At 37.8% G+C, this 14,596-nt stretch overlaps 1 long non-coding RNA gene across 1 annotated transcript in view; it reads right to left on the reverse strand.

The window, feature by feature from the left end:
• LOC116586117 overlaps positions 1–14,596 on the reverse strand; it is a 282,787-nt gene that overhangs the window by 13,820 nt on the left and 254,371 nt on the right. The window contains exon 7 of the long non-coding RNA XR_004283898.1: positions 2,869–3,031. This is a non-coding gene — a long non-coding RNA (uncharacterized LOC116586117). The remainder of the gene's footprint in view (positions 1–2,868; positions 3,032–14,596) is intronic.

Here is a 14,596-nt window from a genome sequence, read left to right on the forward strand (position 1 = left end):
CTGTTGCATTCACAGAGCCTTGAGAAAATGCTGAATACAGGCTGGATTTTCAAATACAGTTTGTTGAATTAGCTCCAAATTTCTAAATTTCCACTCTAATTCTTTTAAGAGCTATGCTTTATTTTTTAAAAATTTTAACATGTAATTTAAATATACTAAAATATCAGAACCATTTTAAAACACAGTTTTATGTAATTTTCTTTTCCATGATATTAAAATGTTAGTTTATAAAGAATTAAGATATGACTCTTCTCCATGTGATTTCTATTTTTAAAGGCTGGGGGAAAACTACCCTCACTTTTCTGTATCTTCTGTCAGTTTTGCTGCCCCCACAATGTCCTGAAATAACCCTTACACCCACCAGACAGCCTCTCAAAGACATGTGGAGAACATGATCTTTAAGGCACGCAGGCCTGCCCTCTCATCGCCGGCACCCTTACCTCTCCACAGACAGGGACATCACCCTTGCTACTACGCAGAAAATTGTAATAAATGAAGATCTGATTTTTTTTAATCCAGAAGATTGCCAATCCCTCTTAGAGGATGACTGTTCACCGCCAAACTGCATTTGTAAATTTGGCCACACACAATTTACCTTGGAGCCTCACAGCCTCATCAACATTTTCTAGAAGATTCTTGATTACCAGGATAAAATTGCATGCCTTTCATATTCAGTTTAGCTTTTGAAAGTGTCAAGAATATCAAAGTAAATGCTGATTACATTTGTTATTTATTATATTTATTGTTTGCTAAGTCAAGTATCACTAATAACACATGCATTTTGCAAAGCAAATTATAAAATGTCATAATTCTGAAACTATGATGATCTGTTTAAACTCTAATACTTCTCTTTAAATTTTAATCAAAATACAACTATTGATTTTGTATCCATCTTTGATGGAAAACTTCTATGACAGATTTGTGTTTGTTTTATTCATTCGTATTCTTCTAAGCACCTAGACCAATGCCTGGCACAAAATAGATACTAATTAATATTTACTGAATAAATAGCAATATTCTTTCTCTTCTTGTTCCATCATTATTTCCTTATCTTTACTGGGACAAAAGAGGCAGCCCACCACTAAGCCCTCCATGATAACAGATCAGCAGTTTCTTGAGATCTTATTAATTTTTGCAAAATAGTATAACAAGACACAGAAAATTTTCAGTATGAGTGAGAGCATATCAGCAGCCAAAGAACAGTTACATTCTAAGGTTCAACAGTTTTTAGCATGGTCCTGAATCGAAAATCAGGCAAAGCATATAGGTATAGGAACCCCAAGATAATCTTTGAATCCTCAGCCTAGTATGTAAACCTTTGTAAGCTGCATTTGGTTTAAGACACCAAATGAGAAAAGAATTTGGAAAACGTTTAAAGTGGAGGTAGGAAGATGACCAAGTGATTGGAAATTAAAGCCTATGAAGTTGAGGGACTTGGTTAATTCGGCCAAAAAAAGGGCAGGAAAACTAAAGAGAATGAATTGTCATAAATGAGGCTGTTTGGGCAAGCATTGAATAGGATTCCCAGAAACACCATAGACACTGCAGGGGGCCGGGGGTGGATAAGTAGCTGAAAACTTACGTACTGGGCAGCACCAGAGGCAATGTCCAAAGGACGTGGTAAACTAAACTCCATGTAGCAGACAAAATTTGTAATCAAGCAGGCAATGGTTTCATGACTCCAAGTAAGCCAGTAATAATCATGAAAGCAGCTTCCACTTATCAAATCTTTCTAAGTATTTTACATGTGTTGCCTCATTTAATTCTTATAATTCTGTGATGTAGATACTATTATATCTCTGTTTTACAGATGAAGAACCTACGAGAAGAAAGATGAAGAAAATAAGGTAAAGAAACTAAGAAGTAGTTAGGTCATTTGCACAAACTCACCCAGATAGAAGGTGCTAGAACCAGCTTCCAACCAAGGCAGTTTAAGTCTAAGGAACCACTGTTGGCCTCACAAGATACTCCATTCTATGCACTGTAGAACTGGGCAGTAGAGTCCAGAGAACGGGGCACAGGAAAAATTAGGCCAGAGCCAGGCCATAAGGCAGGGGGCTGGTATCGTGGGCAAAGACTCTAGGTAGGCTGCAGATCAAGTGAAGAAGTGGAAAGTTATACTGGTAAATGAGGCAGAAGTTGGCATGTAAGGAGAAGAAGAGGCTCCAAAAGAGAGGTCACACAGCACTCACATCATCTAGCACACCAGATACAACCTGAGTGCGGTAGGACTCATGCCAGGCCTAGGAAAATAAAGAATAAGCCAATGATCTACTTCCAGGCCAGGGTAGGACCTTGGGGGGAAAAATGCTAATCCTGCAGTGAGGGGTCTGGGAAAATGGGCTAATCAGGCCCTTTAACCCCTCACACAGACCACCAGCTCACATCTCAGAAACTGGGGGTGATTTAAGAAGAGCCAGTACTACTTGGAAATCCTGATGAAGACCTGGGTGTCCCCCGTGAACTTTGCTGCAGATATAACTATTTCAATAAGGGTTAATAATAAAACTAAAGAAGAGCTGTCCAAAGCCCTGTAAAATATTACATTTTTAGATAGGTTAGCAAACTGTTAAAGCTCCAAGAGTTTCCCCCATTCATTCAAGAGGAATGATTCCTTTGGAAAAGCTCAATTACTTGGAGGAACTTTTCCAAGAATCATCTACAAAGTTTATAAAACATTGTCAGGGTCCATTCTCAAACTTACAAGATCAGAATATCAGGTAATAGGGCACAGGAAATTGCATTTTTTTTAAGTGTCCTGGATAATTTGGGTAATCTGTATGACTCATCTGCTTAAACACATGTAGAAGACTGCCAAACGAGTCTAGTGCTGCCGCCCTGCTTAGAGTGCTAGTGTGGGGTTCTCACCTCATATTGTCTGATCAGATACTTTAGGCATCTTCTGGCCCCAACCAGGAATAGCTCTTCATTCAGATGGTAGGGGCATTCTGATTCAGACACTTCTGCTTCAGATAGTAATGGAGCAGGATCTTAAGCCAGCCACAAGAGGATGTGAGAATGACAAGGTCAACTGTGGATAAATGGAAAACAGATTAGTAGGTGTTTAATGGAAGCAACACTGCAGTATTGCACAGAGGTACGCTTGGGAAGTGACTGAGGCTGTCTCTTCCCTAAAGTTATGATGATTGTTCAGCAGAAACAATCAGACTAATAGCTTGGTTTTGCTCCTATCACCTTGGTCTAGTCTATTATCTTCTTTTGTCCTCCTCTGTGTGGAAGGCTTATTTTAAACCCTGGGACAACTTTCTCTAAATAATAGTTAATTTTTACCAAATTCTTAGAACTGTTGGGTTTTGTCCTAAATTGTTTATAAACAACTTCATATTTAATGAGCAACTTCAGGTTCCCTAGGATGACTTGAGCAGCAAAAAATTCTCTGACAATTTATTCTAAGGGTTCAAAGTTTCTTTCTTTTATTTTCCAGTACATATGGAGGCTTTTTATACAGCAAATGGCAAAAAGCTAGTTCCACCTCCATTTATGACTGTTTCAGAGGAGGTTTACTTGAATTTTACCCTCAGGGATTGAAATTAGATAAAGGATGAATTTGCTGATAATATGGTTAGGTCTTTCACCTGAGTGTCACATAATCCAGTCCAGTATTTTCTTCCATGTACATAGCTGATGTTTACATAGTCAATTCAACTGGTTACGTATTGGGCCAAAACAAACAGGAAGAGGACAACAGAGTTGGTCAACTTTGTCATCATCTACTCTTTTTCTGTTATTTAATTACAGTCTAGGTTGATAAATACTAGAATTAATAATAAAAAATAAGTTGGACTCTCTTCAGGGGGTTAATGTCATGCCTTTTCTGAGGATGTTTTTAGTGGATCCATGTCAAGAAGATGAGGGCAAGGTAGAAAGAACAAGCTGACCTCTCAAAATCTCTCCCAGTCAAGGAACAAAATGATTATATCACAAGCAGAAGAAATCCAAGCCAATTTTTCCTTGGTGCCTAGCATATCTTCTTGGAATTTAAAAAGAGCAATGTTGATGATCTGCCACAGGTTTAAGTACATAACATGCCACCTTTCACAGAACTCTATTTTAGAGCAGCAGGTATCCAAAAGACAAGCTGATAAAGACAGCCTAATGGGGAGATAATGAGTAAAATCATAGCAAACCACACCAAGTACGTTCACAATCCAACATTTCCTCCAGTCATGTGGCAACATTCTCCTCAAAATACTGCCCTTATAAAAATGGATGACACAAAATACAACCTCAGTCCAGCCACTTTACCCTTCTCTAGTGTAACCATATTGGCTATGAGCCAAAGTCCCAAAATGCAGGTAGAAGTTACCATTCCAGGCAGCTAAACATGGTGAGAGAAATGGAACATCCATTTTTTCCAAGTCAGGCAGGACCTTGTAAGAAGCAAAACAAGAATTTGGATTTGTTGGATAATTTAAACAGCTGTAAGGATGACTTACATAGCATAATTAGTTCACAGGAGTAAGTAGCCAATGGAAAAAAGTATACAACTCTCTGAATTATTTATTGTAATAGACAAGTCCAAACAATCCATAAAGAACTAATGTGACATAATTGAAAATTAAAACATGTGAACAAGTTGGAAGTTTCTGGGAGCCTGACTTCTTGCCCATGCTCTCCACACTACTCTGAGAAAAATTCAGGGTTTAAAGTCAGACAGCTGGTTTATCACCCAATTCATTTTACCTCTCTCAGACTTCCTCAGTGACATTATCTACAAAATGAGGATGATAACTAAATCTACTTCACAAGATCAAGCTCCAAATAGGGCTCCATTTTGGACAATGGAGACTGCTTAAAATTCTCCCTCTGGATATGAATCCAAGATGGTGGAAGAGTAAGAGAGTTTAATTTCATCTGGTCCCAGGAATTTAACTAGGTAGCTATCAAATCATTCTGAACAACAGCAAACTCAACCAGAGACCTAAGAAAAGAATAGCTGAGACTGTACAAATAGAAAAGTGACCACTTTCTGCAAAGTAGGAGGTGCAGAGAAGTGAATCTGAGGCAATATATCAGAAGACAAACCATGCAGGGAAAGAGCCTCTGTAAGCCAGCTACCAGAAAGTGATATAGCAGCAGAGCACAAAATCAGAACTTTCAGAAGTCAGCTCTAGTGAGAAATGCCCCTGCCTAAAATGCATTTGGGTGGCAAAGTATGGCAGAACCCTAGGTGGGACAGTGTGGTCTCAGGATCCTCAGTGTCACAGGAAGACCAGCGGTGCCTGAGTGCAGTAGAGTTCCCAGGCATCAGAGTGGGGGAGCCAGCTGCAGTCAGCAAACCTAGGAGTGGGTTTCAGCTCAGAGTTGCCATATATCATGAACCAAGACTTGGTTGGACAACCCCTCTCCAAGCAGGGGCCCAACAAAGCAGCAGAACTAGTGAGATCTCCCCCTCCCTTCCCTGGGAGTTGTGGTGCTGCTGTGAGCTGCATGAATCTACAGGGTTTGGAGACTCAAAGGGGGGTTCACGAGCCTGAGATAGAAACAGTCAGTCACAGGCTGGGTGAGCACAGAGTATGAATGGAGACCAGGGAGATAGGAGTGACCGACTGCTTTTCCCTGGGGGCACACTGAAGAAAGGAGACCCAAGCTCTCAGCTCTGGGGCTGGAGATTGGGAGGCCACCATTTTCCTTCTCATCTCATCTTTCTCATCCCTTCCTTCTCATCCTTCTCATCTCACCTCATCACAGAAAGCCTCCAGAGAACAAAAACCACATAGAGAAATCCAGAGAAACATGAATTTAGGCTGGACCCCTGACAAGGGGAGTACAACTCCTCCTGGGGCAAAAATACTTGCTAATCAACTCAACAGGCCCCTCTTCCAGAAGATCAGCAAGAACATCCTGCTAAGACCAAGTTTAGTGATCACAGAGACCTGCAAAACTTCAGTGCTAGGGGAAAATAAAATGTAGAATTCATGGGGTTTTTGCCCCACAATTCCTTAGTCTTTCCATTTTAATTTTCTTTCTCTTTCCTTTTTCAACCAATTTCTTACTTTATCAATTCTTTTTTTTTTTTTAAGATTTTATTTATTTATTTGTCAGAGAGAGAGCGAGCGAGAGAGAGCGAGAGCAAGCACAGGCAGACAGAGTGGAAGGCAGAGTCAGAGGGAGAAGCAGGCTCCCTGCGGAGCAAGGAGCCCGATGTGGGACTCGATCCCAGGACGCTGGGATCATGACCTGAGCCGAAGGCAGCTGCTTAACCAACTGAGCCACCCAGGCGTCCCAATTCTTTTTTTAAATTCTTAATAATTTTGGAATGCAGTTACTTCTAACAAACAGACCAACAAAGACCTGGAATCTAATGTATGGCTCTGTTCTCTTCACCTGTCTGACCATATTCACTCTTTTTTTCTTAAAGCCTTTTTAAAAGTTCATCTTTAAAGTTACATTCTATCCTTTCACTGTATTTAATTTTATTTATACGTGTGTGTGTGTGTGTGTGTGCGCGTGTGCGCACATGTGTATGTTTTTCTTTAAAATTTTGAGATTATTTTTCTTCTAAAAAACCAACAAAATACACTCAGAATATAGTGTATTGTTCTCTTCTGTTCACCTGTATGTTTATATTCCTTCTTTTTTTCTTTTAATCTTTCTTTCCTCTTTTAATTTTCATCTTTACGGTTACATTCTATGCTTTCATTTTATTTAATTTTATTTTTGTACATATTTAAGTTTTTCTTTCTTTACAATTTTGGGACCAACTTTTCTAATAGACCAAAATACACACAGAATTCAGTGCACTGCTCTGTTCTGTTCGACTGTCTGATTATATTTGCTCTCTTTTAAAATTTTAATAGTTGTTTTCAAATTTTCAGATCTTTCCTGATTTGTTTAATGTACATTTTTCTGGGGTCATTTTTGCCATTTTAGTATTTTGTTCTCTGTTCATCTATTCTAATCTGGACAGAATGAAAGAAGGAAAAAAAGAGAACAAAAGGCAGTACTGACTGCCAGGGATCCAACCAGTATGGATATAAGTAAGATGTTGGAACTAGAGTTAAGAATAACGATGTTAAAGATACTAACTAGGCATGAAAAAAGCATAGAAAACACTATAGAATCCCATTAAGGAGAAATAAAAAGTCTAAAATCTAATCAAGTCAAAATAAAAAAAGCTATTAATAAGATGAATAAAAAATGGAGGCACTAACTACTAGGATAAATGAAGCAGAGGAGAGAATTAGTGATACAGAATACTAAATGAGGGAGAATAAAGAAGCTGAGAAAAAGAGAGAACACAACTACTGGATCACGAGGGGGGAATTCAAGAGATAAGTGATACCATAAAGTGCAATGATATTAGAATAATTGGGATCCCAGAAGAAGAGAAAAAAAAAGCAAGGGCAGAAATTATATTGGAGTTATTATAGTGGAGAACTTCCTTAATATGGAGAAGGACACAGGCATTCAAGTCCAGGAGGCACAGAGAATCCCCTTCCCAATCAATAAAAATAGGTCAACACCTTGACATATAGTAGTGAAGCTTGCAAACAAACGTCAGAGACAAAGAGAAAATCCTGAAAGTAACTGGGGTCAAGAGATCCATAACCTACAAGGGTAGAAATATTAGACTGGCAGAAGACCCATCCACAGACACCTAGCAGGTCAGAAAAGACAGGCATGCTATATTCAGGATACTAGATGAAAAAAATATGTAGCCAAGAACATTTCATCTAGCAAGGCTGTCAGTCAAAATAGAAGGAGAGATAAAAAGCTTCCAGGACAAACAGAAGCTAAAAGAATTTGTGATCACTAAGCCAGCCCTGCAAGGAATATTAAAGGGGATCCTTTAGTAAAGAGAAAGCCCAAAAGTAACATAGACCAGAAAGGAATAGAGCCAATATGGGTAATACAATGACACTAAATTCATATTTTTCAATAATTACTCTGAATGTAAATGGGCTAAATGCTCCAGTCAAAACACACAGGGTATTGGATTGGATAAAATAGCAAGACCCATCAATATGCTGTCTGTAAGAGACACATTTTAGACACAAAGACACCTCCAGATTGAAAGTGAGGGGTGGGAAACCATTTATACTGCTAACAGACATCAAAAGAAAGCTGGGGTGGTAATCCGTAATCCTTATATCATCACACTAATTAGATTTTAAACCAAAGACTGTAATAAAAGATGAGGAAGGAGACTATATCATCATAAAGGGTCTATCCAACAAGAAGATCTAACAATTATAAATATGTATGCCCCTAACATGAAAACAGCCAATTATACAAACCAATTAGTAACAAAATTAAATAAACATATCCATAATAATATAATCATAGTAGGGGACTTTAATATCTCCCTTGCCACAACTGACAGATCATCAAAACAAAAGATCAACAAGGAAACAAAGGCTTTCAGTGGCACATTAGACCAGATGGACTTCACCATCTGGAATATCAGTATATCTGATATTCAGAGCATTCCATCCTGAAGCAACAGAATACACATTCTTCTTGAATGACATGCAACATTCTCCAGAATAGATCACATTCTGAGTCACAAATCAGGTCTCAACCAGTATCAAAAGATTGAGAGCACTCCCTGCACATTTTCAGATGACAGTGCTTTAAAACTGGATCTCAATCACAAGAGGAAATTTGGAAAGAACACATGGAGACCGAAGAGCATCCTACTAAGAATGAATGGGTCAACAAGGACTTAGAGAGGCATTAAAAAAAATCATGGAAACAGATCTGTTCAAAATCAGCTTTTGGGATGCAGTAAAGGCAGTCTTAAGAGGGACATACATAGCAATACAAGACTTTCTCAAGAAACAAGAAAGGTCTCAAACATACCACCTACCCCTACTCCTAAAGGAGCTGCAGAAAGAACAGCAAATAAAGCCTAAACCCAGCAGGAGATGAGAATTAATAAAGATTAAACAGAAATCAATTAAATAAAAACCAAAATAATAGTAGAACAGATCCATGAAACTAGGAGCTGGCTCTCTTAAAGAATTAATAATATCGAAAAAATCCTGGGCAGACTAATCAAAAGAAAAGAGAAAGGACCCAAACAAATAAAATCATTAATGAAAGAGAAGAGATCACAACAAACACTGAAGAAATACCAACACTTATAAGAACATATTATGAACAACTGTATGCCAAGAAATTAGGCAACCTGGAATAAATGGATGCATTCCTAATAAGTATAAACTACCAAAACTAAACCAGGAGGAAATAGAAAACCTGAACAGACCCATAACCAGCAAGGAAATTGAAGTAGTAATCAAAAACTTCCAAAAAACAAGAGTCCAGTGCCAGATGGCTTCCCAGGGGGAATTCCACCAAACATTTAAAGAAGAATGATAACTATTCTGAAACTGTTTCAAAAAATAGAAATGGAGGAAAATTTCAAACTCTTTCTATAAGGTCAACATTACCTTGATTCCAAAATTACAAAAACACCCCTCCCAAAAGAAGAATTACAGACCAATATCCCTGACGAACATGGATACAAAAATTCTCACCAAGATACTAGCCAATAGGATCCAACAGTATATTAAAAGTATTATTCACCATGATTTATTCCCAGACTGCAAGTGTTGTTCAATATCTGCAAACCAATCAATGTGATACAGTACATTAATAAAAGAAAGGACAGGAAGCATATGATCCTTTCAATAGATGTAGAAAAAAGCATTTAACAAAGTACTCCATCCTTTCTTGATTAAAATTCTTCACAGTGTAGGGATAGAGAGTACATTCCTTAATATCATAAAAACCATCAGTGAAAAGTCCACAGCAAATAACATTCTTAATGGGGAAAAATTGAGAAGTTTTCCCATAAGATCAGGAACATGGCAAGGATATTGACTCTGATCATTGCTGCTCAACATGAGCAGGTTAGAAGTCCTAGCCTCAGTACTCAGACAACAAAAAGAAATAAAAGGCATTCAAATTGGCAAAGAAAAAGTTAGACTCTCACCCTTCACAGATGACATGATACTCTTTGTGAAAAGCCCCAAAGACTCCACCCCAAAATTGTTAGAACTCATAGAGGAATTCAGCAAAGTGGCAGGATATAAAGTCAGTGCACAGTAATCAGATGCATTTCTACACACTAACAATAAGACAGAAAAAAGAGAAATTAAGGAGTCAATCCCATTTACAACTGCACCCAAATCTATAAGAGACCTAGGAATAACCCTAACCAAAGAGGCAAAGGATCTTTACTCAGAAAACTCTAAAAAACTCATGAAAGAAATTAGGAAGATACAATGAAATGGAAAAATGTTTTATGCTCACGGATTGGTAGAACAAATATTGTTAAAATGTCTATGTTATCTAGAGCAATCTACACATTCAAAGCAATCCTTATCAAAGTATCATCAACTTTTTTTCACAGAGCTGGAACAAATAATCCTAAAATTTGTATGGAACCAGAAAAGACCCCAAAGAGCCAAAGGAATGTTGCAAAAGAAAACCAAAACTGGTGGCATTATTCCAGACTTCAGTTCATTTATAATTCCGGACTTCAAGGTACAAAGCTGTGATCATCCAGACGGTGTGGTACTGGCACAAAAACAGACATATAGATCAATGGATCAGATCAGTGGAACCCAGAAATGGACCCTCAACTTTCTGGTCAACTGATCTTTGACAAAGCAAGAAAGAATATCCCATGGGAAAAAAACAAAAAGATAGTCTCTTCAATAAATGGTGTCAGGAAAATAGACAGCCACATGCAGAAGAATGAAACTGGACCATTTTCTTATATCATTAACAAAAATAGACACAAAATGGATGGAAGACCTAAATGTGAGATAAGAGCCCATCAAAATCCTAGAAGAGAACACAGGCAGAAACCTCTGTGTCCTCAACTGCAGCAACTTTTTGCTAGACATGCCTCCAAAGACAAGGGAAACAAAGGCAAAAATGAACTACTGGACTTCATCAAAATAAAATGCTTTTGCACAGTAAAAAAAACAGTTGACAAAACCAAAAGACAACTAACAGAATGGGAGAAGATACTTGCAAATGACATATTAGTTAAAGGGCTAGTATCCAAAATCTATAAAGAACTTCTCAAACTCGACACCCAAAGAACAAATAATCCAATCAAGAAATGGGCAGAAGACATGAACAGATATTTCTTCAATGACATTCAAATGGCCAAGAGACACATGAAAAAATGATCCACATCATTTAGTATCAGGGAAATCTAAATCAAAACCACAATGAGATACCACCTCATACCAGTCAGAATGGCTAAAATTAACAAGTCAGGAAATGACAGACATTGGTGAGGATGCAGAGAAAGGGGAACCCTCTTACACTGTTGGTAGGTATGCAAGCTGGTGCAGCCGCTCTGGAAAACAGTATGGAGATTCCTCAAATAGTTGAAAATAGAACTACCTTATGGCCCAGCAATTGTATGAGTGGGAATTTACCCCCAAGATACAAATGTAGTGATCTGAAGGGGCATATGCACCCCAATGTTTACATAATAGCCAAATCTATGGAAAGAGCCCAGATGTCCATCAGCAGATGAATGGATAAAGAAGACATCTTCTTTACCTTCTTTATCTATATCTATATCTGTATCTATATATACACACACTAGTATATTTTATATATATATATAAAAAATATATATATAATATATATTAGATATATATTAGATATATTAATCCAGTATATATATATATATATATATATATATATATATATATATGAATACTACTCAGCCATCAGAAAAAGAAATCTTGTCATTTGCAACAATGTGCAAGGAACTAGAGGGTATTATGGTAACCAAAATAAGCCAATCACAGAAAGACAATTATCATATGATCTCCCTCATATATGGAATTTAAGAAACAAAACAGGATCATAGGGGAAGAGATGAAAAATAAAACAAGATGAAATCAGAGAGGGAAATAAACCACAAGAGACTCTTAACCCTAGGAAACAAACTGAGGGTTGCCAGAGAGGGGGATGGAATAACTGGGTGATGGAGACGAAGGAGGGCACGTGATGTAACGGGCACTGGGTATTATATAAGACTGATGAATCACTTGCCTCTACATCTGAAACTAATAATATAGTCTATGTTAATTAATTGAATTTAAATCTTAAAGATTAAAAAAAGAGAGATTCTCTCCTTCTCCCTCTGCCCCTCCCCTGTTCATTTGCCTGCATATGCACGTGCTCTCTAAATCAATCAATCAATCAATCTACTTCATAAGACTACTGTGAAATTAAGTAATTATCATGGTAACAATAACATTTTACTACATATATGTTTGCTGGCATTAGGAAAACTTGTACCACAGTTCTCTTCTAGCTCATCTTCTTTTTCAGCCTCTCTTAGGATGAAGGAGACATGGCAGTGAAAGAATGGAATATCCCTTGAACCAGAAAAAAAGTCACTCTCTGTACAAATCTGTAGGCATCTGTACCCTAAAAACTGTTAAAATTTAATCAGTCACCTACTAGGTATATCCAATTCTCCCACTGGTTCCCCTAGTTACATATGGAAAATAAACAATTTCTAACGCCTCCCCCCATACAAAAACTTTTGGGAACTCATTTGGCATAGAGGGTGGATCAATGTGATCACATTATTAGTCAGAGAACAAATAGTCCAGGTAAGTAATTTTGTTTTCTCACAGAGATTAACTATATTCTTACCTGCAGAGAACTAATGGGCTCCAGGGATCCTTCACTATATATTTTAACAGTGAGATAGCTAAGTGACAAAGTCAACAATAATCAGAAGGCAGGTGCAAGAAACCAAGCAACTTTTCTACATATATTATTTTTCCTTAGGGGAAATAAGACACACCTTTAATAAAAGAACTCTGTTACCTAAAACAAGAGAACAGATGTGGGGAGAAAAAGAATGGTGACTAGAAATTGTTCTATTAGAACAATCAGCTGAAATTCTAAACTTGGGAGGAAATGAAGTTCAGAGAAACTTCTTTGAGCTGGTAAAAACCTTTGGATCCAACTTGGAACATTTTCTTCCGTTGATCTACCAAATCTAACTAGTCAACCCAGTGATTATTCCTTTGAAATGTCTTTATATTTTTTCTTCTTTCCTTTTTTTTAAAAGATTTTATTTATTAATTTAACAGACAAAGATCACAAGTAGGCAGAGAAGCAGGCAGAGAGAGAGAGGAAGAAGCAGGCTCTCCGCTGAGCAGAGAGCCCGGGGCTCGATCCCAGGATGCTGGGATCGTGACCTGAGCTGAAGGCAGAGGCTTTAACCCACTGAGCCACCCAGGCGCCCCTTCTTCTTTTCTATCTCCACTGTCTCTGCCATCTTACCATCTCCTGCTTAGATACTGAAATCCTCATAAGTAGCCATCCAGACTCTCCAAACCAAACTGCCCAAGTAACAGTCTCAAAAAGCCACTACGAGCCATGCTTCAGCTCAAATTAACAAGTAAGTTCACTGTGATCTCCAAGTCTGACCTTTTCTACCTGACTTTCAAAGTCCTTCATAATATGACTCCACCCCACCGGCTTATCCTTATTTTTCCAGTCAGACTGCTCTCATGCTCTCATGAATACCTAAGACACACACCCACACTGCTCCATTGCCCCTTCTACTGCTTCACACATGCTTCTAGCTCTTGTGTGGAATGCCCTGATTCTCCAGCTGCATATCCAAATCCTGCTCAATCTTCAGGGCCTAGATTTAGTCTCATCTCCTCCATGAAGCCTCTCTCACTCCTGAAGTCCTCAATAAACATTTTCTCTGTACCATATAGTCTATCATTTCATAAAACATCTGTACATCACTCATTTCATGTGCATTAGACTCACCTCCATAACTAGGTAGTAAGTTAGGTCACAAAATCCTGGTTTTTGTGACAAATATGATCCCAAATATATTCTGTTTGATATCTCATTTTTGTTTTATCTCATTTGAATAATTAGGCATACCGTTAACTGCCTACATAATTTCCTCAAGGAAATCAATCTTCTGCCATCATTCCTCAAATTATTTAAATTAAGAGTAACACTATTAGAATATGCATCACTAAAACCTCTAAATCTTAAGTATAGGAGAAAGGCATTAGGTGGATTAGAAAAATCACTAAAAAATGATTTAGCAGATCTGGCTTCGAAGTACCATCCTTCCACTAACTAGCCCTGTGATCCAGGGTTAAGCTACGCAGTGTCTCTGCAAAAGAAAGGGTTGGAGTGGGTGACCTCTATGGGCTTCCTTCCAGCTCTTTCATTCTGTGACTACAAAGCTGACAACAAAGGCATCAAAGCCTAGTTGGTCATGTCTAAAAAGCAGAAGTGAAGAGTTTTCTCTCCAGGAAATAGAGAAGCTCCAGTGCCTTCTCTTTTATAATCATAATATTAATATTTGGGGGGAAGGTTGATATCAAATTGTGCTCTTTTATTACATAGTATGTTATAATAATACTCTTTGTCAGATACAAAAGAAGCAGCTGGTTAGTTTTCACTTTTTGAAAGTCTTCATACATATTTTGAACCAACTCAGTAGTGGCTTATCTTGAATTTGGGTATCATGAAGCTACATCATGAAGCTGCATGAAAATTTAGAAGAGGTCCAGCTCAAATTTGGATGGGAAAGGTCTAA

The sequence above is a fragment of the Mustela erminea genome, chromosome 3 (assembly GCF_009829155.1).
Source record: "Mustela erminea isolate mMusErm1 chromosome 3, mMusErm1.Pri, whole genome shotgun sequence".
Classification (NCBI taxonomy): domain Eukaryota; kingdom Metazoa; phylum Chordata; class Mammalia; order Carnivora; family Mustelidae; genus Mustela; species Mustela erminea.